This window comes from Stenella coeruleoalba (genome assembly GCF_951394435.1).
Source record: "Stenella coeruleoalba genome assembly, chromosome: 15".
NCBI lineage: Eukaryota > Metazoa > Chordata > Mammalia > Artiodactyla > Delphinidae > Stenella > Stenella coeruleoalba.
The window spans coordinates 13,993,230-14,013,502 of record NC_137161.1 but is presented as its reverse complement, the minus strand read 5'-3'; the positions used below and the strand labels follow the sequence as shown (position 1 = coordinate 14,013,502).

Here is a 20,273-nt window from a genome sequence, read left to right as displayed (position 1 = left end):
TATGTTCTAGAGATTCCAGCAGAGTAAGAGATAAGAACCTACAGACATCAAGGGAAAGTGCTCTCGATATGCATGTTAGGAATCCATCATGTCAGCCCACCTGGTTTGGGGAGACCCTTCTTTAGGACGATGACGTTGCATAACAACCAGAGATCTGGGCAAGAGGGCTGACTGGAGTCTTGTCAGAAATGTGGATGGGATGCCCCGAACCACACCACGAATTGTTATGCTGATGATTTTATAATTTTAAGAAGGATTGCTCACAGCCCCTGGTCTACTCATGGATGTCTGTTACCGCCTCCCGTGTGATTACTTGCTTGAATTTCACACGTCTTTTGTCCTCAGGACATATCTAAATCATCCTGTTTAGGCAGGGTGGCCATCTGTCCCAGTTTGCCTGGAACAGTCCTGGTTTATGCTTTATTTGATTTGATTTTTTGCTTTTTTTATTGAAATATAATTGATTTACAATTTGTGTTAGTTTCTGGTGTACAGCAAAGTGACTCAGTTATACATATATATACTTTTTCATATTCTTTTCCATTATGGTTTATCACAGGATATTGAACATAGTTCCTGTACTACACAGTAGGACCTTGTTGTTTATCCTTTCTCTATATACTAGTTCACATCTGCTAACCCCAAACATGCTTTATTATTAATAGTGCCCATTTCTCTCTCAAAAGTTCCACTCTCTCCTGTACCAATATCAGGAAGCGTTCTGATTTGTTCAAGTAGTTCTGTTGGTTTCTATCTCATAGGCTTTGAGAATCACGAACACAGTGAAGCACTTTGAAATCCATGACTTTCAAGCTTGACTCTGCAGAGCTCTGGGTGCTCCTGCAAGACCCTTTATAAGTACCTGCAGGAGAAAGGTACAAGCCACGAGGCTGAGATTTTTTTTTTTTTTTCGATCTCTGGTGTTTATTCACTACCAGGCAGGTGACAACACACCTTATTTCACTTTTCCCCTCTGATGCTAAAGCATAAGCTATCTTTTAATTCTGACACATTTATCCATTCCAGAGACAGTATGAAAAACAGTCATCTAGCCATTTATTACCTTGGACTTTTCAGGCCAAACTGGGGTTGCTGTCTCATTTATAAGCCAGGGCAACAAGGGTGATTCCAGGTGGATGGGTTAAAAATGGAAAATATGAGCTCTTCAACAGAGCCTGGGACTTTTCGCCTCTGTTTTCCATATGGTGATTCTATATATGCTTGCCTTTTTTTTTTTTTTTTTTTTGGCCATGCAGCAAGGCTTGTGGGATCCTAGTTCCCCAGCCAGGCATTGAACCCGGGCCCTCCGCAGCAAAAGTGCAGAGTCCTAACCACTGGATTGCTAGGGAATTCCCTATGCTTCCTTTTTAGTCTTTTTAATGGATCTGTATAGAACCGTGAAATGCTTCATAAATTTGCATGTCATCCTTGCTCAGGGGCCACGCTAATCTCCATATCATTCCAATTTGAGTATATGTGCTGCCAAAGCAAGTACAATATGCTTACTTTTGAATACAAGAAAGTTTGAAAGCCACTGATGTAATTGATCACATTTTCCTCTTTGCATTGGCTGCCAGGAAGCTCAGCATCTAATTCTCAGTCCACCACTAACAGTGCTCAGGGCCTCCTAGCCTACATATTTATGAGACTCTCACCCTTGACTTTCTTTTCTTTCCCTCCCCATGTTTCCCCTTCACCTGCTTTTCTTGTTTTCTCATTCTGCTGCCACATGTATGTTTTTGCATGCAAACTCAAATCCTTTTTGGAAAGAGCCAAGGTTTAAATGAGTGCATTAAAACAAAAAGGAATACTTCTTCTGTAGAGGAGGTTTTTGCAGATGGGAAAGGAATGTGGATAGAAATAAGGCATAATTTGGCATGGAGAGTACACATGTGTGTTTGTAGGATATGTATATACATGTTGGAAACGTTGTGAAGTTTGTCGTTTTCAAAGTTAAGCTGGTCTTCTGGCTTCAGGGGACATTTATACTTGGAAGACTCCAGGGGGAAAAAACAGTGTTTTACTCCAGGGTAGACGTGCCTGTGGTCTACACTCTAAAGAATTTGCTTTATGGTTTAGCATTTTCAGATTTTGTCTGGGGTTATTTTTCTGGTCATTATAAAATGAGGACAAATACTTATTAAGAAGAAATCAAGGGAATGAGGGACAGGAAGGGGGTGCTCCTGCACAGGAAGGGGGCTGGATTTTAAGTGATCTTGAGTAAGAAGTGGGAGCCTTAAGTCTTATCTGAGTTTCTATCTCATCTGCTGCAAATCTGTGGTCAAGTCCTTTTTCTCCCAAACATGGGGACTCTCACCCTCCGCTGCACACTTGGAATCACCGGGAGCTTTAAAAAATCCTGATGCCGCAGTCCCTTCCCCAAAGAGTCTGGTTTAATTGGTCTGGGGTAGGGCTTCCGCATGGGGATTTTTAAAAGCTCCCCTGGAGATTCTAATGTGCAAGCCAGGGTTGAGACCACTGCCCTAAGAGAAAGAAAAAAATAAAATTAATAAGCACCTGCCTCCTGTTTATCTCTCAGGGGGCCGTGGGGTGTGGCTGCGATTTATGAGATAATGGGCCATATTCTGGTGAAGGAGTGAGAAGGCTTGAAGGAAACAGGTTAACCCTTCGTATTCCATAGAGTACTCTTGGTTAATAAGTGTTCGTCAACGTTTTGCACATGATCTGCAAGAAGAAACACATTTCACATCCTGACCCAGTACACACACACGCGCGCACACACACACACACACACACACACAGAGTCTTACTCTGATTTCATGCAGTTCACTTGGTGTTTTCTATTCCAGTCTATTCCATTATTTTCCTTTAGAAAAAAAAAGCCTGCTTACTGCCACTGTTTAAACAATATTCTATGAAGGCTCATGGGCCCAGATAAATTCAACACCTCTGGAGAGCATTAAGATGGTCAGTTTATAATGACTGAGAGCTTTCTGCAAAGCTGCTATGAGAAGTGAAGTTTGTACAGTTGAGCAATTGCTTATGCCAGCTACAGTCACAGTAGTAAGTGTTTCAGGAGCATGATCTCAGCAAACTGTCCCAATAATAATACAAGATGGGTACTGTTATCTCCAGTTTAGAGATGAGAAAGTCAACGCTAAGTACGTACATATGTCCTGCAGCTAGGAAGCAGAAGAGTTATCTTCATCCGGGAACTGCAGATCTAACCTCACCCTCCTTGTGGGAGGAGAATAACTGTGCTCACTGAATACATTTGCTTGCCTGAAGTTTGGGGAGCAAAAGGGGATAGAACAAGCTTTGACCAGAGGTGGCTCCCAGTAGAGCGGGGCCTGCTGTTTATACAACTTGGGGGCCTTATTTAAGAAAAAGAATACGAAATTATGAGTACAAAATTAGGTACAAAATGAATAGTTCTTTGAATCAAGAAATCACAACAAATGCATATTTTAAGAAGCTGAAAAATACCACAAATTCCCAACTCAACTTCCCCTCGGCTGGATCCCCCAAATGCCAATGACCACTTCCATACCACCCTACTCAAGGTCAAGTGCTCCAGTGGGGAATCAGAGTGGAGAGTGATGGTGGTCTCTGCTGGTTGCCGCTAACTATGAAAAGCAAATGACTTTTGTAAATTTTACATGAACAAGTGACCCCGTGAATGGATTTCTAGGTCCCTGTCAGGGCCTTAGAAAGAGACGCGTCAAGTGAGGGGCCCAGGAGCTTAAGTTTCACTGGCTTCCCAGTAACCCCACAAGTGGAGTTGAAGGCTCTATATTATATCTCTAGAGCAAGGGCTTTGGAGTCAGCTGGACCTGAACTTCAGCTCTGGCTCAGACACTTTCTGCCTTCTTTGAGCTAAGACTTGATCATTTGTAAAAATGGGCATGCTAGCAGCATCTACCTTCCAGTCTCTTCGGGGGACCAGAGGAGATAAGAAGGGTCCCGCAAACTGGATGGGCTTAGAGCAGCCAGATTTAGCAAAGAAAAATATAGGACATCCAGTGAAACTGAAATTTCAGAGAAAAGTGAATACTTTTTTAGTATAAGTATGTATCACCTAGGACATACTTATTCTGAAAGTTATTCCTTGTTTTTCTGTAATTCACATTTATATGGGCACCCTGTATTTCTTGAGCTTAACAAATGGCAGTGGTTGACACTGTTTTCGGACTGAGTGTTCCATAACAGGGCTTCATAAATATTAGAAAGTGCGTGAGAGGGAGAAAACTGCTGCATAGACTCTGTTCATAACAGTTTATTATGGGGAATATTGAAACAGGTGGCCAGGAGAGGATGAAGCAAGTGGGGTGCCTTAATTTGAGGGTATGTGTGGAGGGGCTTATACCACTGACTTTGGGTAAGCCAATTAAGTTCTTGGGACTTCAGTTTCCCCTACCTGTAAAATGGGTAAAAGGAGATTCTTGAACTCTCCTCCTGCAGATATAACCAAAAATGGGACTTTCTCATCATACAGATGTCGCCTCCTCAGAGAGGTCTTCCCTGACTACTCCAGCCAAGATTACGGTTCCGTTGCTCCAGAACATAATTTTTCCCCCTCCATAATAATGATAACTTTCTGAAGTTGTCTTGATTCTTTACTTGATTGTTTGTTTACGGTCTGTCTCCCCATGTGAGAATAAGTTCCGGGAAGGCACAAAACTAGTCTGTCTTGTTCTAGCTGAATCTCCGAGGAGCTGTACCTGGCGCAGTAGATATTCCATATATGTTGAATGAATGAATGAATGAATAGGTGGCTGAATGAATGAATTCAGTGTCACCCTTGAGGTCCCTTCCAAGCAGTCTTTCTCTTCTCGGGGGCCATGCCTGGGTTGCAGAGGGAGGAGGTGTGGGTGTCGGTGGGTGGGGAGGAGGCTGGGCCCTCGCCTCCTCTAGGACCGGCTGCAGCTAGCGCGTCCGGCTGGGCGGCAGGCGCAGAGAACAGCGCGGAGGCAGCTGCAGGGCCGAAGCGCCGCGCCGCGCGTCCAGCCGCCGGGGGTGTGCGCCCGCGGAGCCCGGCGTCGCGCCTCGGCGCCCCCACGCGCCCACGCCGCGGCGCGGGGACCCGGGCGGGGGCAGAGGGAGGGCCCGGCCGAGGGAGGGGAAGGGGCCGGTCCTCCCAGCGCAGGCAGCTGCCGCGGCAGCCCAGGAGGCGGAGGCAACGGCGGCAGCGGAGGTAGCAGCGTGCCCGCCGCAGTCAGCCCGGCCGCGTCCGACCCGCGCCCGCCCGGCCGCCGGCACCGCACCGCACCGGGGCGCCCTCTCCACTGCGCGCGGTGAGTACCAACCGCTGCGCCCAGCCCGGGCCGCCCGCCGCGATTCGCCGGGCCGGGGTTGACCCGGACCCCCTGGCCTGGGGCGTCTCTCCCGCACTCGGCCAGCCGGGGCCTCCGCAGCTGTCGGGGCGCCCGGGGCTCCCAGGGCGCCTCAGGCACAAGGGCAGCGGGGACAGTGGGCAGATCCTGTCTCGGGAAAGTCTGTCCTGGGCTCCAGGCCTCAGTTTCTCCGTGCGCCCGGGAGGCGACGACCCTGAAGTTTGCACTACCGCACGCGGGACAAGTGCATAGAGCGCAGGCGGTGTAGACTCGCCTGGGTCCTCCGCGTTTGGTTCGTTTTACGGCCCGGGTGGCTCGCGATGAGGGGCGCTCCCCTAACCGGACCAAGAGGCGCCGGGAGCCAAACTCACGCCCTCGGGCGCTGGTTATGGGGCAACGGTGGAGCAAATGGCTGGAATTCCCGGGATGGGGCTGGAATGGCCCACCGAGCCTTTTTTCTGAATGCATTTCTTTTTTTAAAGTCTGTTTGCGCTTGGCCCGCGCTGGTCCAGCTCTCCCGGCTTTGTACCGGAACCCGCGTCCTGGCGCTGGCTGAAGTTGGAGTTGAAACTTGGAATATCAAAAGGATGTGTAGAAGGAAGCGAGGGTTTTGTTGTAATGGGACAAAGCGGAGAATGGAATGGTTTTTTAGCCTTGCAGCCTGGAGGTTAAACGGCCGTACTGGCCCTTAAATATATTCCCTGCCCCCAAGCAAATAGGTTATAAACTCAAGGAATATTAGGACAGCTTGACAGGGAGAAACATTCGCATCACAAAATCCTCAGTGCGCAAAATCCTCAGCTGCTGAAAGTGAAGCGCTTTGACGGGTGCGAGTTTCCTACTTCCCCTAAACGAAGCCTCGCCTGGGCTAAGAGTTGACAGCGAGCGTACGTGTTGCTGCGTTGCGAATGCTCTTTAAGAAGCAAGACTGATGCCGCGGTTTTGATGATACCGTTTTCTTTTCTCCCCCCTTTCCTCGAAATGCAACGTAATCTTCAGAATTACTTTTATGTATGTATATATAACGTTGAGGTACATATAAATCACCCCTGGTGGAGGTACTTTTTAATTACGAGGTGCAGTGAAATGAGTGAACATCGGAGTTGGGTGTTGTGGGCAAGGCAGAGCGGAGGTATAATGATTTACAAACATCAGGTGAGAATCTGAGTGCTGAATTGGGTTTGAGTTAGGGAGCTCCCTTCCAAAGGAAATTATAACCAGCGGACAATTGTGTTTCAAACCGAATCTATTTCGCGAGCTCTGTCTTGCTTGAGTAAAATTTCTACTAGCAGAGTATGAGCTAGTAGCCGCTTTACCAGCCTATGGCCCTTTTGGGGGCGGGGGGAGAGAAGGAGGACCTCCTTTTTAAAATAATGTTTGTGAGAAAAATCTTTCAGGCAACTCTACCCGAGAAAGTTTCTTTCTTTCTTTTTTTTTTTTTTTTTTTGACTTTTCTCTCCCCATCACCTTAATAAGCCCCTTAAACTTTATACTTCTTTTCATTTAGACATCCTCAGACTAGGAAAAGTTAATAAGTAATTTATGTAACAAATGGTGACGGTTTGAATCTTGCTTTAGACGAAGCATAAAATCACGTTTGTATTCCAGGTCTCCTCGCCTTTTGAGGAAATTCTAAATTTTGCGATTTCGACCCAGGTGGCTAGATTTGAAAGGACTTGAACTTTTAAAAAAGCAGTTCATGTGTCCCATACCAAGTTAGTTAATAGCTCCATTCTTATAACTTTAGCTTCACGATATGATTAACTATTTTATCTGAAAGGTCTTGGCATTTTTCCTGTCTTGAAATAGCTCACCTAGTGTAGTGGCCGCGTGTATGAGAATATTCTATAAACACATACATCTTTCCTAATATGAAATAACTAAAGGAAATACAACAAAATGTCGTTATCCCAATATTTTGAGATTTTTTTTTAAAAAGATGATTTAATCACTGGAGTTTTAGAATCTTCTTTTTATGCCTTTTGTGTTATATTAAACACATCATACAGAAATATGATTTGTTGACTTGTTATGGGATTACCATTTGGCAAAAACACCCAAGACATGCTGTTTCAAATAGGCGGTATTACTTCTGGTTTAAATTGTATGTAAGGGATCACAAGCCTTGTTCCAGACGGATAAATTGATAAAATGCTAGCTGCTGTTGGGAAAGCAAAATAGTCGTCGGCGGGAAAAAAAAAAAAAAAAAGGCGATGTAGCTAAGTATATTTTGAATTAGGTTGAGCCGGCTCCTGAGACCCTGGGCAGTTTGAAAAAAGGTATCCACAATCCAGGCACGTCCACTTGAAGACGTTTTGGGTTCCCCCAGGACAAGACGACTCCTTTCCCTTTCCTTCTTTTTTCAGTTACTTTTCCAAAGATAACTTGTGTCAGGCGCAGGAGACCAGAGTTCTGCCGAAAGCCAACCTAACCAGCTCTGAAACGAGGACTCATTCCTACTCCTTCCACCAGATGTTTTTTAGGTGTCCTCAGCTGGAATGCCCAGTTTGAAACTAATTAGGCCAGCAATAAACTTCTTGTACAATACAATCGCAGGCCATGATGGTGCATAAGTGGGGTTCCTAGCAGCTCATGACAGATGCCTCTCTCTCTCGGCAGAAAGAGCCCATGGCTGTCAGGAAAAAATGAAGGGAGTGGAGATATCTTGCTTAGATTTTTGCCTGGTCCTCAATATCCAAGCACACCACACACAGCGCATTATCTTCTCCAAGGAGATGCCTTGCAACAGGCGTTGAGTTTTGTCTTTGTGGGACAGGCCTGCTTAGCATAAAAATGCTTGGGGAAGAAGTAAAACCGTAAGTATTAGGCAGTGGCCACAGGTCTGAGGTGTAGTGTTGAGTGTTGGAATGTTGAGTGTGTGTGGGTGTAGACTGGGTGAAAAGGCTTCCTCTCCACTAGGCACAGGTAAAATGCAGGGCTGTCCGGTCTGACATCAGTTCCTTCTGGGAGAGGATAACTTTCTCCCCCAGAGATTTTTTACCTCGTTCTCCTGATGTAGTTCTCCTTATCTGGGTGGTTTGTGGAGGTGAAGTGGCTGGTTATTCAGTTACCTCCAAAGGCTGAACCTTCTGACTCTTGCCAAGACTGGGCTTTGTTGATGGAAGGAAACTTTTTTTCCTAGCTATCTGCTCTGAAAAAGGAGTCGGTGGACTTGGATCAAAAGGAATCTCTTTACAGAGAATTAACCCCAGAGCTGAGAAAACACGGCCTGTTGACAGAAAACACACACATACACTCACTCTCCCCACAAGGCCTTGCTCACTCCCCATCTTTCTCCCTGACCCCCCCATCCCCCAATATCATAACAGCCTTCGGAAGGGCCCACTTTTTGTCCCCCTACCGTTTGTGGCTGTTCAAACAGTCCCAAACATACAAAACGAAAAGGAGGCTCCGGTAGGGAAACAATTAGCAGAGAATTAGCTGGAGACAATGCTTCATCTTCCTATTTGAAGATCGTAACAGGCCTAATGGTGTTTAACTAACATCTCTTCTAATCCAAGGATAAACCCCCTCAATCAGGTGACAAATACTTGAAATGACTGTCTCAGACCCACTGTCTTGCTGTAAAGGAATCAGGGGCCAGGACTAGTTCTTTGTTGTGTGTGATTTAAAATCAGTTTCAAGATATGAGAGTACCTGCCAGGTAGATTGAGAGGAAGAGAACGAAGAAAGCCACAGGCTTTAAATTTTTTCCTTTTTTTTTTTGCTGCTTTTTTTTCTTTCTTTATGCTCACTTTCATTCTGTTGGTGCCTTTGCCATGTCTCTCTGCTTAAATTATATCCGTGTATTTAATAATGATGAAAAATAGCTGAGCATTTACATGCCAGGCCTGAAATCAGCTCTTGACATGTATTTTCAGGATGGCTCTCACAACAACATTTTGAGTTAGGTATTGCTATTATTTTTTTTTACTATTACTATTATTATTTTGCCAACTTTGTTAACAAAGAAACTGAGTCACAAGTCAAATGACTTACGAGAGGCTGAAGAGTGAGTGAGGCCAGAATCTAGGCCTTCAGCCCTCTGCCGACGGGGCTCTGAAAACCTTGCCTCAGAGAACATTTCTGCTCTCGTTTCCCTTGGAGAGAGATGCTGAGTTTGGATAGTTTTAAATGCGCTGAACACGATTATTTTCTGACTCTACCCTGATGTTTTTTGCTGTTGTCTTAGATGGCAGAAAAATCATACTAAGTATTTAGAAAACACAAATCTGGACTCTGGTGAGTCATGATATTTAGAAGGTTGTACACGGTCGTGTAAAGGGAAAGAATACGACTATTTACAAGGGCTAATTTGATTTGTTCCTTCAATACTATAACGCCACCCATTTTAGTTCCTAAAAAGAGTCAATAAATTTACCGGCAGTGGCAAGGCCCTAAAATGTTACGGTAGGCTGTCCAAATCCAGTTTACCGGAAGGTGCTGGATCGCTATGGGTGGGTTGTTGCTTGGGGGTTAGATTATAAACATTTGGAGAGCAAAGAATAATTTGGAACAGGTGGTCCCAAGAGTCAGGTAACCGGAACGATTTATCTTTGCCACTTTGAAGGTTAGGGGAGGCTGGAGGTTGCCTGAATCTGGGACAGGCGGCCTGAGGGTCGGGGAGGGCTGGGAGGGCCCCCACTTTGGGATGAAGCCTAGAGGGATGGTTGAGGGGGTCTCTGCGCACAGACCCAGGTCTGTAGAAAGCAGGGCTTCGTCATCCCTGTCATCACCCATCTGATGATACTAGTGAGGGCGCAGATGTGGCTGCTGGTGCTTTTTTGCAAAAGCTGCCTCTGCTTTCGTATATATGCAGAAATTTAAAACAGGAGCTCAGAGAAACAGACAGCCAAGGGAGACAGGTTTACTTCTCACCGGTTTTGAGAATGTGCACATGGCCGATTGTCTTTGCCCCGTAATGTCCATTTAGACATATTTTTAAATGAACCAAGGATTTAAAAGAGGCCAGAAATTATTTTGTCACTTAGTCTCCGCAGTAGTGTGTCAATAACATGAAAACGGGTTGTGATTTCAATGGCACTGGATTTTTTTCCCCTCCAGTTTCCTTTTGAAGATCTAGTAAAGTTAGATTTTAAAAATCTGTGCGTTCCCAGATTTAACGTATCCGTACATATCTACTCATAATCATTCTGAGGAGAACTGTCAGCTCTCTGTGATTTTAACTAAAGGAAAAAATGATAAAATCGACATTTTTTCCCCCCAAAGGATGAGGAACTGGAGGGTTTGACCACTGTCTGAAGACAGCAACTTACTTTTGTCTCGCATCAGCTGAATCTGTTAGCTCCCCTTTCTTTTCTGTTCATCTCCCAAGAATGGTCTTTCATAACTGAAATGTACAGTATATTAGCCAAAAGATGTTTTAATTTTGCAAAGAAAAATCATGCCAGAGACGGCCGAGTCTGTTTCAACCATTATTGTTTCTGTAGCATGCATACTTTGGGTTTCATGGTAAGATGTGGTTTGCCAAGAAAGAAAATTACAGCAAGAAACTATGTTGAAAACATATACACTTCTGATTGAGAAATGGGAAAAACACGGAAAAATTCCGCACGGTAATTGCTTTAACGTGAGTTTTAAATGTCATTGTTTGACTTATGTCAAAAAGTCCCTCTTAGCTAATTCTCACATATGCTGTTACCAAATATCTCACCTTAAAGATGGCAAATGTGGGGCTTAACTCTGATGATCTTGAGGCTTTCAGAGATAGCCGTAGTCGTAGTGGAAACATTCCAAATTTTTAGATTGTGCAGGCTGAGTTTTTTTTTTAAGGTTACTTAGATATCGATTTTATTTTCTTGACCCAAAATAAGAAAACACGGGGAATTCTCAAAAGCTTTTTACAGGCTGCTATTATGAGAAGAGAAGCCAAACCAACATGTATTAGGTCATGAGTTTGAAGTGCATAAATAAGCCCTTGAAGGTCACCAAAACAGGGCGAAAACCACCAGTTCTCCTCACCTCGGCCAAGTCAAATTCCTGCCTGTTTGACGTGTTTGATTCAAGTGGACGCAGAAGGGGGGTTTCTGAGTCCACGGTCGAAAGATCTCGATTTGATTTGGGTTCCGAAGATGTTCTTGGGGTAAAGCGAGAGGGGAGGGCTGGAATTCCCATCTCCTTTGGATCACTCCCTCTCACGGCTCCACTGAGAAAGCAGGTTCCGGGGCACCCCTTCCTCCAAAGGAGATCTTTCTTTCCTGTTGTTTGGATATGCAGAAGCCAAAGGTCAAAAATGGCTTGCATTCCTTCTGGTCAATTTCTTCACCTCCCATCCCCTTCCTGTAGTAACTTAGTGGTTAAGGTGTTAGTAGTTTCCAGAACAATTTTTTTGTTGCTGGGAACACATACATGTTGTTTTGGCATGTGGGGTGCAACGTGTAAGTACAAACCTTTAGGTCTTCGTTGATGGGCAGCTCCCCGAAATGCGGAGCACGTCCGCTGCATCCCCGAGTTTGGTATCAGCACCAGTGCTGATGGAAATTCCACGCAGGAAGCAAACCTCCTCATAGGAAAGACAGAAAGGGTATCGCTGCAAAAAAGGTTGTTTTCTTTCGTGGGTGTGTATTATTTGCACGTATGGGGACTTCTGTTTCACGGTGTTCCAGAAACACTTGTCTCCCCAGCAAAGATCTGAATGCCCTTCCCAGTTGGGAAGGGGGTGGGGGGGGAGGAGCACAGGGGGCAGATTCCTGCACCTCTGGCCTTTTGTGCGACTGGTACAGTAGAGGGAAGCGGTGACTCGCGGCTTGGAGGGTGTCATGTGGCATAACAAGTTGTGACTTGCCGCTTGTGTTGTAAACAAAGTTTTGGCCCCATCCAGCCGTGAAAAAGAATGGAGCCGGGAAGATTATTCACCTCCGGTCTGTGACGGGCCACCGGGGCTCTCTAGTGTTCTCCTCTTGCTAAAGAGACCATACTCCCCGGAGACTTTAATTTTGGAGTGTGGAGGAAAGGGGGGTGGGAGGGGAGAAAGAATGTCTTAAACACAGCAAATGTCTGAAACGCTCCGAATGTCTTCAGCGTTGCTCTGGCACCCACAAGAAAGACAAAGTGATAAAAGGACACAGAAGCAGGCTTTTGGGGGGATGGGGGGTGAGCAGAGAGATTAGGGGACTTGCTAGTGGTTTGATCTAGAGTGGAGAGTTTTCTGACACCTCGGGAGCTCTGGAATGCCTTGCTGTGTCTTTAGGAAACTGATTTGGAAATGTCTTTCCCTGCAGCTTTGCTGCCGTTTCTTTGTGCCTATTTTTAGTGAATTGTTTTTTTTGTTTTGTTTTTTAAAAAGACAGAAGGTTTGTTTGAGAATAACGAGTGGCCCATAGTTATTGAACACTTATTATGTGCCAGGCACTGTGCAAAGCAAGCACTTATATTTCTGACTCCAAATAGCCTTAGATGGAATGTGCTATTATCATCACCCCTATTTTACAGATGCGAAAATTGAGTCTCATGGAGAAGTAACTCGTCCAAGGTTATATGGCTCATGTCAGAACCAGGATTGAACCCAGTTTTGATTCCTAACCACTAGGATATCCAGCCTCCACGTCCACCCCACCCCACGCATGCTCATGTAATGAGAGCTACGTTCTCTCTACATGTCTGCCCTGGAGAGCTAGCTTTTAAAGTCAGTCTCCAATCGTTTTGCTTGGAGGATATTAAGTGATGGTCAGGTATAAAAGTTGGGTTCAAAATAAGAGACATCACCTGATTCTCACAGAATCTTGAGCCTGTCCTTGTAGAATAACTGAAGTTTAGCATTGAAATCTGTTGAAATGATGGCTGCATCACTGCAGTTAGCTGGTCTAAGCTATTGTCTGTGGCCCCTTCTGTGCTAGCAGTGTTGAGTAGTTACTATAGGGACTGCATGGCCTTCTACAGAATGCTTGCTGACCCCTGAGCTATTGCAATCTGACAAGACAGATTTTGTTGACAAGGAAGATCGTGCACTTGGGACATTACATATACCATTTCACTGATTTATTATTTATTGAGTGCCTCCTACGTGCCTCACGCGTTGCATGGTGATGGGGGAAAGTTCCAAATGCATTCATTCTTTCCCTCATTTATTCAGCATTATTTACTGAGCTGTGTTCTAGGCATTGGGCTAATTACTGGCGACCCAAAGGCAAGAAGGACCCAATCTGGCACCTCTGATGGCAGGATCCCAGGGTGTTTTCACCAATATCACCCTGCCTCTTCTTTCCCTTTGAGGTTTCAGGGGGCAGAGATATGACTTCTTGAGCTTTCTAATATTCAAGCAGAAGGATGGAGAGAAAGACCCAACTTTGCAGACTCTTATTCAAAGAAGCCATGCCCAACTTGTTAAGAGCAGTACACTGACTTCTGTGCCTAGAACTGTGTCAGACAATGCCCATGGCTTACTCCCTGCCTCAGACAGACAATGACCTTCTGCTACCCTTAAGAGGTGGTGGGGAGAACAGGTAGGAAAAGGGAGAATCTTTCCAAATTCAAGCCTTGGCTCTGACTTACAGCCTAGAGATTAAGAGCATGAATCTCTTAAGATTTGTGAGCCAGGAGCCAGGCTGCTTGGGTTCAAATCCTTGCTCAGCATTAACCAACTATTTAGTTTGGGGCAAATTACCTAACTTTTATGTGCCTCGGTTTCTTCACCTGTAACACAGGGTGGTTATCATGGAGATCAAGCTAAGAAATATAAAGTGTTTGCAGTAGTACACGGCAAAGAGTACGAGCTATATCGGAGTCGGCTACTGTATTATTGTTGTTATTATTATTATTATTTAAGCTTAAATGTATTATTTACAAGCTTACATGACCCTAAGCTCTCTGAGTCTCAGTTTCCCCTCTGTAAAATGGGGATGATGATAATAATGACAATAATAACTGCTTCAGAAGGCCATTGTGACAGTTTAAATGAGGCAGTACATGTAAAACACTTTGCTTTGCTACAGTGCCTGCCCACATTGAGTAAGCCAGCTATTATGCTCAAGCCAGCTGTCATTACCTTTGAGGTTATAGGGAATTACATACTGGGCCAATGATGTGCCTTTTAGCTCTTGGTCAGTGGAGTCCTTTTTCAGCATCAAGAGAATGTAGGGCAGTGGTTAATAACACAGACCCTGAACTCAGACAGTTTGGTCTGAACCTTAAGTCCATCACTCAACTATGCTGTCTCGGGTTGGGGACTGAGCCCCACTCAACTTCCCAAACAGTGGAGGCAACGGTCGCTGTACGTTAGGAGGTTGGGAGGCTTAAAAGAGGTAGCAGGGTGTCTGGCACATAGTAAGCCCTCAATAAATGGTAGCTTGTATTATTATCACACCCACTCCTTGCCTCCCTCCTGCCCCCAGGAAAGCACTGAACATTAGTAAATTTTAATTTGAAAATAAAATAACACATTTTAAAACTGCCAAACAGATTTAAAATTATATTCATTAAACAAAATTAAAATATTCTATTAAAGCCAGACTTTGGGCCCAGACCAAATTTTTATAACCCAAGCTTAAAGGCTAAGGAGTCCCCCGGCCACAATGGGGACATTGTGATTGAACTTGAGACTTCAGCACTGCTATTGAGTGGTCTTTGAAATGCACGCACGTTTCCCCTTTAAAATGAAAGGGAAGTCGTGGGGAACAAAAAATGAGGCTCTTGCTCACCCCAACAAACCTTAATGAATTGAAAAAGAAAAGCAAAAGATTACTCATTTTTCTTCTGCTACCTTATCCTGCCAAAGACACGTGGCCCACTCCTAACCCCAGCTTTGAAAGGTACCTGCTCAGAACGTTCCAGATCTGATATGCTCTACCAGCTAAGCTACTATAAATTCTGGTCTTCGTCAGGTTTTATAGGTGGTGGTATATCAGTGAAAGCTGAGATCTGAGAGCTCAGCTGCTGGTTCAAATCCCAGCTCTGTCTCCCCTAACTATGCCTCAGTTTGCATATCATAGAGCAGAGATAAAATATCTACTGCATAGGGTTGTAGTGAGAGGATGTAAGAGTTAGCTATCCCTATTGATGGTTTTTTAAAATCATTTTTTTAAATTGAAGTTATTATACAATAATAATATAGTTAATATAGTGATATATTTAACTATATATTATAATAATAATTAGTTAATTTACAATGTTGAATTAGTTTCAGGTGTACAGCAAAGTGATTCAGTTATACATTTATATACATATATGTATGTGTATATATACATATTCTTTTTCAGATTCTTTTCCATTATATGTTATTACAAGATATTGACTGTAGTTCCCTGTGCTACCTTGTGCTGTTATCTAATGAATGAAACTTCCCCAAACTTTTGGGACTTTGAAGAATTAAAGGCATTCAGGTATGCCTTTATCTGAGAATTCTGAATCAAAATTATCTCAGTATTCAGGGAGGGGAATTGGAGAGGGAAGAAGTGGATTTTAAAATCTCTCACAGGAGTTATGATATGCCAGACACTTTCACCAAGCTCATTTAATCCTCTCCAAAAAAAAAAAAAAAAAATCCCATGACATTTGTGTTTCGATTAACAAATGGGAAAACTGAGGCTTGCACATGTCAAGTGGCTGCCCGACGACATTCCAGGTCTCTCTGACCCAAAGCACAGGATGGTTCTACCACGTGACCTGCAGCCCTCCTAGGACAAGGGCACAGACAATCCCAGAGACTTCTTTGTGACCCACTGACCTTTACTGACGGTCTCTTCTTACCTTTCAATAGCATCCTTCATCCCCAGTGAGCCCGTTTTTGTGGCCTTTCCATTGAGAATGAATGGACATCTTCTAAAACAACAAATGGAAAAAGGAATGGCAGTGGATCATGACATCCTTCTCTAGGTGACATTTCTTAAGAACCTCTGGCATTTCTTGCCAACTTGGGGGGGCATGACCTCCTCCTCAGACCATGCTGGGTCCTAGGCTGTGATGTGGGGCCCAAAGGCAGAGATAAGGGAGGAGCTGATGGGGAGCGCATGGAATGGACTCCCCACTCCACCACCTACCGGCTGTGTGACATTGGGCAGAGGACTTGGGCTCTCAGAGCCCCAGACTCTTCCCCAGTTCATGGGGCGGATGCCATCCATAATGGGTTTGTTAGAGAGTTTCAATACCGTGATGGATGGGAACATGGCCTGCTCATTCAGAGAGTGTCGGTTCTTACTTGCATCACCCCCAGAAGTACTCAAAGAGAAGAGTGAAAGTGAAGCTTACTTGCCTGGGGAATATTCCTTCCTGTTCTCTAGGTAGCTGCAGTCTTGGGATTTCACACATTCTGGAAGAATCTACTAGTCTCTGAAGGGCAATCTTCTTTTTAATGGGGGGGTGTACCCTTTCCATATTAACTTAAAACATGAATGAATTTTTTTCTTTAGAGTTCTGTCTTTATCTTATTATGTGTTTGGAAAAGATATAGCAAGCATTTCAGACAAATGGTTTCACATGTTTTTAACTGCATAAGACAAAAACGGTTTAAAACTCAAGTCCACCAGGTAATTATAGCAAAAGTGGCATCCGGGTATGGCAGGATTCATGAATGAAGAAAGAGAAACACGCATCTGAATATGTGAAATTTTCCCCGAGAGCTCTTCATTTAAATGAAATCGTTTATTCCCAAAGCTTGTCCCTGCAAGCTGCTTACAGCAAATGCCTCAACAGAATTTTCTACTAACCAGAATTGCAGTTCTGCGCTCAGTTTTCAGGGGAATAAAGTGAAACAAATGAGTCTGTCAAGAATGTAAGTAAAGTCATCTCAGAGCATGTGTCTGGACACATTCAGTCTCTGTCTTTCGTCTTTGAAAGAGGAATGGCTGGCCTTTGGATGAATATGATGCTAATTAAAATGACCTCTGTGTGCTTACTCGATGACAGGATCTGTTCTGATTGAGTATAGCGATCAACTGACTTATTCCTCACAACAATTCTATGAAGGAAGTCTATTACCATTCATATTTTCAGGAGGAAAGTAAGGCACAGAGAGGTTAAGTGACTTGCTCGAGGTCACACAGCAATTAAGGAATAGAGCCAGGCTTTGTATGCAGATGGTTCTAGAGGTTGTCTTCATAACCCCTGCACTCCCTGCCTCCTTAACCACCATAGAAAGACTTAAATTTTCCTTCTCTTTGACCTTCACTTAACTGGACAGTTAATTAGGGACAGGCATGAGAGGGAAACAAAGGGACCGTCGGTCTTAATTGTAATTTTTCAGTATTTTACAAGGATGTATCGGTGTATTCTATCAGCCTCAGGTGCAGAATAATACAGGGGTTAAGAGCCAGTCTGTCCAAGTCTACTACTTACTATTCTCATGACCTTGGGTTTACTTAAGTTCTTCTAACGTCAGTTTCCCCACTTAGGAAGTGAGGATCATGAATCTACATCATCAGAGTTAACAACTATGACCTGCGTAGAAGGGCATCTGATACACATCTGATTGTCCAATACCGTTTATTACCTGTTGGAGCAAAAGTAACTATGGAAATCGTATCGTATCTCACGGTGGGGCGCAGTTGCAGTTGGGTACAGTTTGCAGTGGAAGAGAAGGGAGATTCCCAGGCATGCGGGGCTCGAGCTGGAAAACGGCTCAGGTTTTTCCACATAAGGTCAGAGACACTAGCTTTCCTCGTCCCCACGTGAGAAGTTGCAGAGACAAGTCCGCAGCAGGCAGCCTGGAACGCCCAGCCCGCCGGTATTAAAATCTAAGCGGATGAGGACACCACGGCCCTCGGGGGAGGGACTTGCCTGTCACGTGCCTGGTGCCCGGCAGAGGGGACCCCCCCTTCCCCCGACCTCCCGGGAAGAGTTGGACTTTGGGCAGCACGGGTCAGAGGCAGAGAAGAACGCTTCCAAAAAACCCTGCCCGCTTGTCTGTGCAAACTCAAATGCCGTGGTAGCCTCTGATTCCATTTTTCTTCTTATTCCCTTTCTTCTGTCGTGGAAAATGTCCTTTTCTCCAGAAGCCACTGCTGGGTTTTCAGTGACCAGGTGTGCAGACTGTCTGAGTTTGCCTCCTTTCGCCTTCCTCCTCCACTTCAGCCCCCCTCCATTTCCTCTTGAATGCAGAAAACGGAATTTCATTCATTCATTCGAAAATATGTACTGAGCACCAGCTGTGTACCAGGACCTACTCTGGACACGAGAAATACAGTAGAGAACAGAAACAACCAAAATCTACTTCATGGAGCTGCAGTTGAGTGGGGAAAGACCAAAGATAAAAACCTAAATGTGTAAAGTACACAGAATGTCAGATGGTCATGAGTCTGGGGGGAAAAATCAAGAGAAGGTGGATAGAAAGTGCGGGGGGGAGGGGGGCAGGGGACGGCTCTCTGAGCAGGCGGCCTCTGAGCACAGAGCTGGAGTGAGCTCTGCCCATATCTGGGGAAGAATATTCTAGAAAGAAGAAACAGCAAGGGCAAAAGCCCTCAGATGGGGGCCACCTGGAGGCCAGTAGGGCTGGGGCCAATAAACAGGGGGGGCTGGCGGAGATGAAATCATGGTGGAGGGGCCCCATGAGGTAGAGCCATTCTGTGCCAATCAGACATGTCTGAAGTCAGTAGTATCATAATTTTTAAAGGACTTTTTAAAAGTACATAGGACCTAAATCTGAAATCAATCATTGCAAATTCAGATAGGCAGGTAAGAAGTTAATGAAATGAGCAGGGTAATTAACCAGGGGGAATGCTGATTCCATATTGCCAAAAGACACTGAAATCTGGACTTTTATGAGAAATGTCCTGATTTTAAAATCATCACGAGGAACCACCAGCATGCAGGTGCAAGCTCGCAGTTTGAGACCGCTCTTCCAAACATCCCTGTAGACCCTGGGAGTCTAATTTCAGTGACAAGACAGTGAGCCTTTCTCTCACGCTCTCTTTTCTTTACTTTTTTACCAATTCCTGACCAGAAGGGTGCCAAGAGATGCTACCAGTTGTTTCCAGGAAAAAGTAGGACTTGAATCTCATGAGGATGGGGGCTGAGACGTCGTCCAAGGAGCAATCAGCTTGCTTCATTTTCATGTCTTTCTCAAGACTTTTTCCTGATCACCCCTCATCGTGGGTAATGACAAACATGGTCCAAATCCATCCTCTTTCGGGTTTCCATTAGTTTCATGATGATTATTATTTTGTCATCTGGGGTTGATTTAGGAGTGGTGAAATGTTTGCAGGTTTCGTAAATGGTTGTCAGCCACTGTTTAGAACGGCAAGGAACTTCTTGTGTTGTTCACGTCGTAAGGGCTGTGGTGATAGTTTCCAGTGGCTACAGACGTGAAAGGGGATAAAAGGAGGGGGGGCCTTGAAGGATTCCGCACAAAGTGATTGGAAAATTGAATAATGAGTCAGGGGTGGCGGGGCTGCGGGGGTGAGGAGAGGGTTCAAGAGCCCTAAAGACCTGGGATGCCCAGGCTGACAACACTGGATTCACAGTCTGCCTTCTCTACCCCAAAGCTGAGTCGAGCAAAAACCCTGCCAAGGGCCCACAAAGCTGTCAAGATTCTTCTGGATGTAAGTAATAGAAAACTTACTTCTGAGTTGGTTTAAGTTAAAAAGGAAATGTACTGACTCTGGGAAATGTAAAGTTCTGGGGAGATCTCGTTTCAGGTGTGGCTGGTTCAAGAGCTGAGACGTAGGTGATGAGCCCATCTTTTAATTAATCCCTGTTCAGGAGGATTCGGTACTTTGTCATGCACCACTTCTGGAACTTGGGCTGGAGTGGGAGAGAGGTAGATTCCCCAACTGAAGTCAGCAACATTGGCTGGAAGTGGGGGGTGGACTGGTTCCCTGTGGATCCCCAAACTTCAGCATAATGCACCTCTAGATATGCCTTGGCCACCCCTCTTCCACTGGGCTACGGTGCCATTTGTGAAATGTGTGGGTTTTCCAGGTGCTGTGCAACACTGTGTGTGTATCATCTCCTTTCTCCTCAAACACTCCTTTGGGGACGGCACTTTTAAGACGTGCTGCTGTTCTCCCTCCCATGTGCTCTTTCCCACAG

At 44.9% G+C, this 20,273-nt stretch overlaps 1 protein-coding gene across 3 annotated transcripts in view; it reads left to right on the top strand.

The window, feature by feature from the left end:
- Nucleotides 1-20,273, top strand: part of EYA2 (EYA transcriptional coactivator and phosphatase 2) — a 270,332-nt gene that overhangs the window by 12,176 nt on the left and 237,883 nt on the right. For 2 of the 3 annotated variants that reach the window (XM_079944472.1, XM_079944471.1), the window contains exon 1: nucleotides 5,011-5,255. The exons of the other annotated variant lie outside the window; for it this stretch is intronic. The gene's annotated coding sequence lies outside the window, so the exon portion shown is untranslated. Of the gene's footprint in view, nucleotides 1-5,010; nucleotides 5,256-20,273 lie in introns of those variants that run through there. 3 annotated transcript variants of the gene reach the window in all.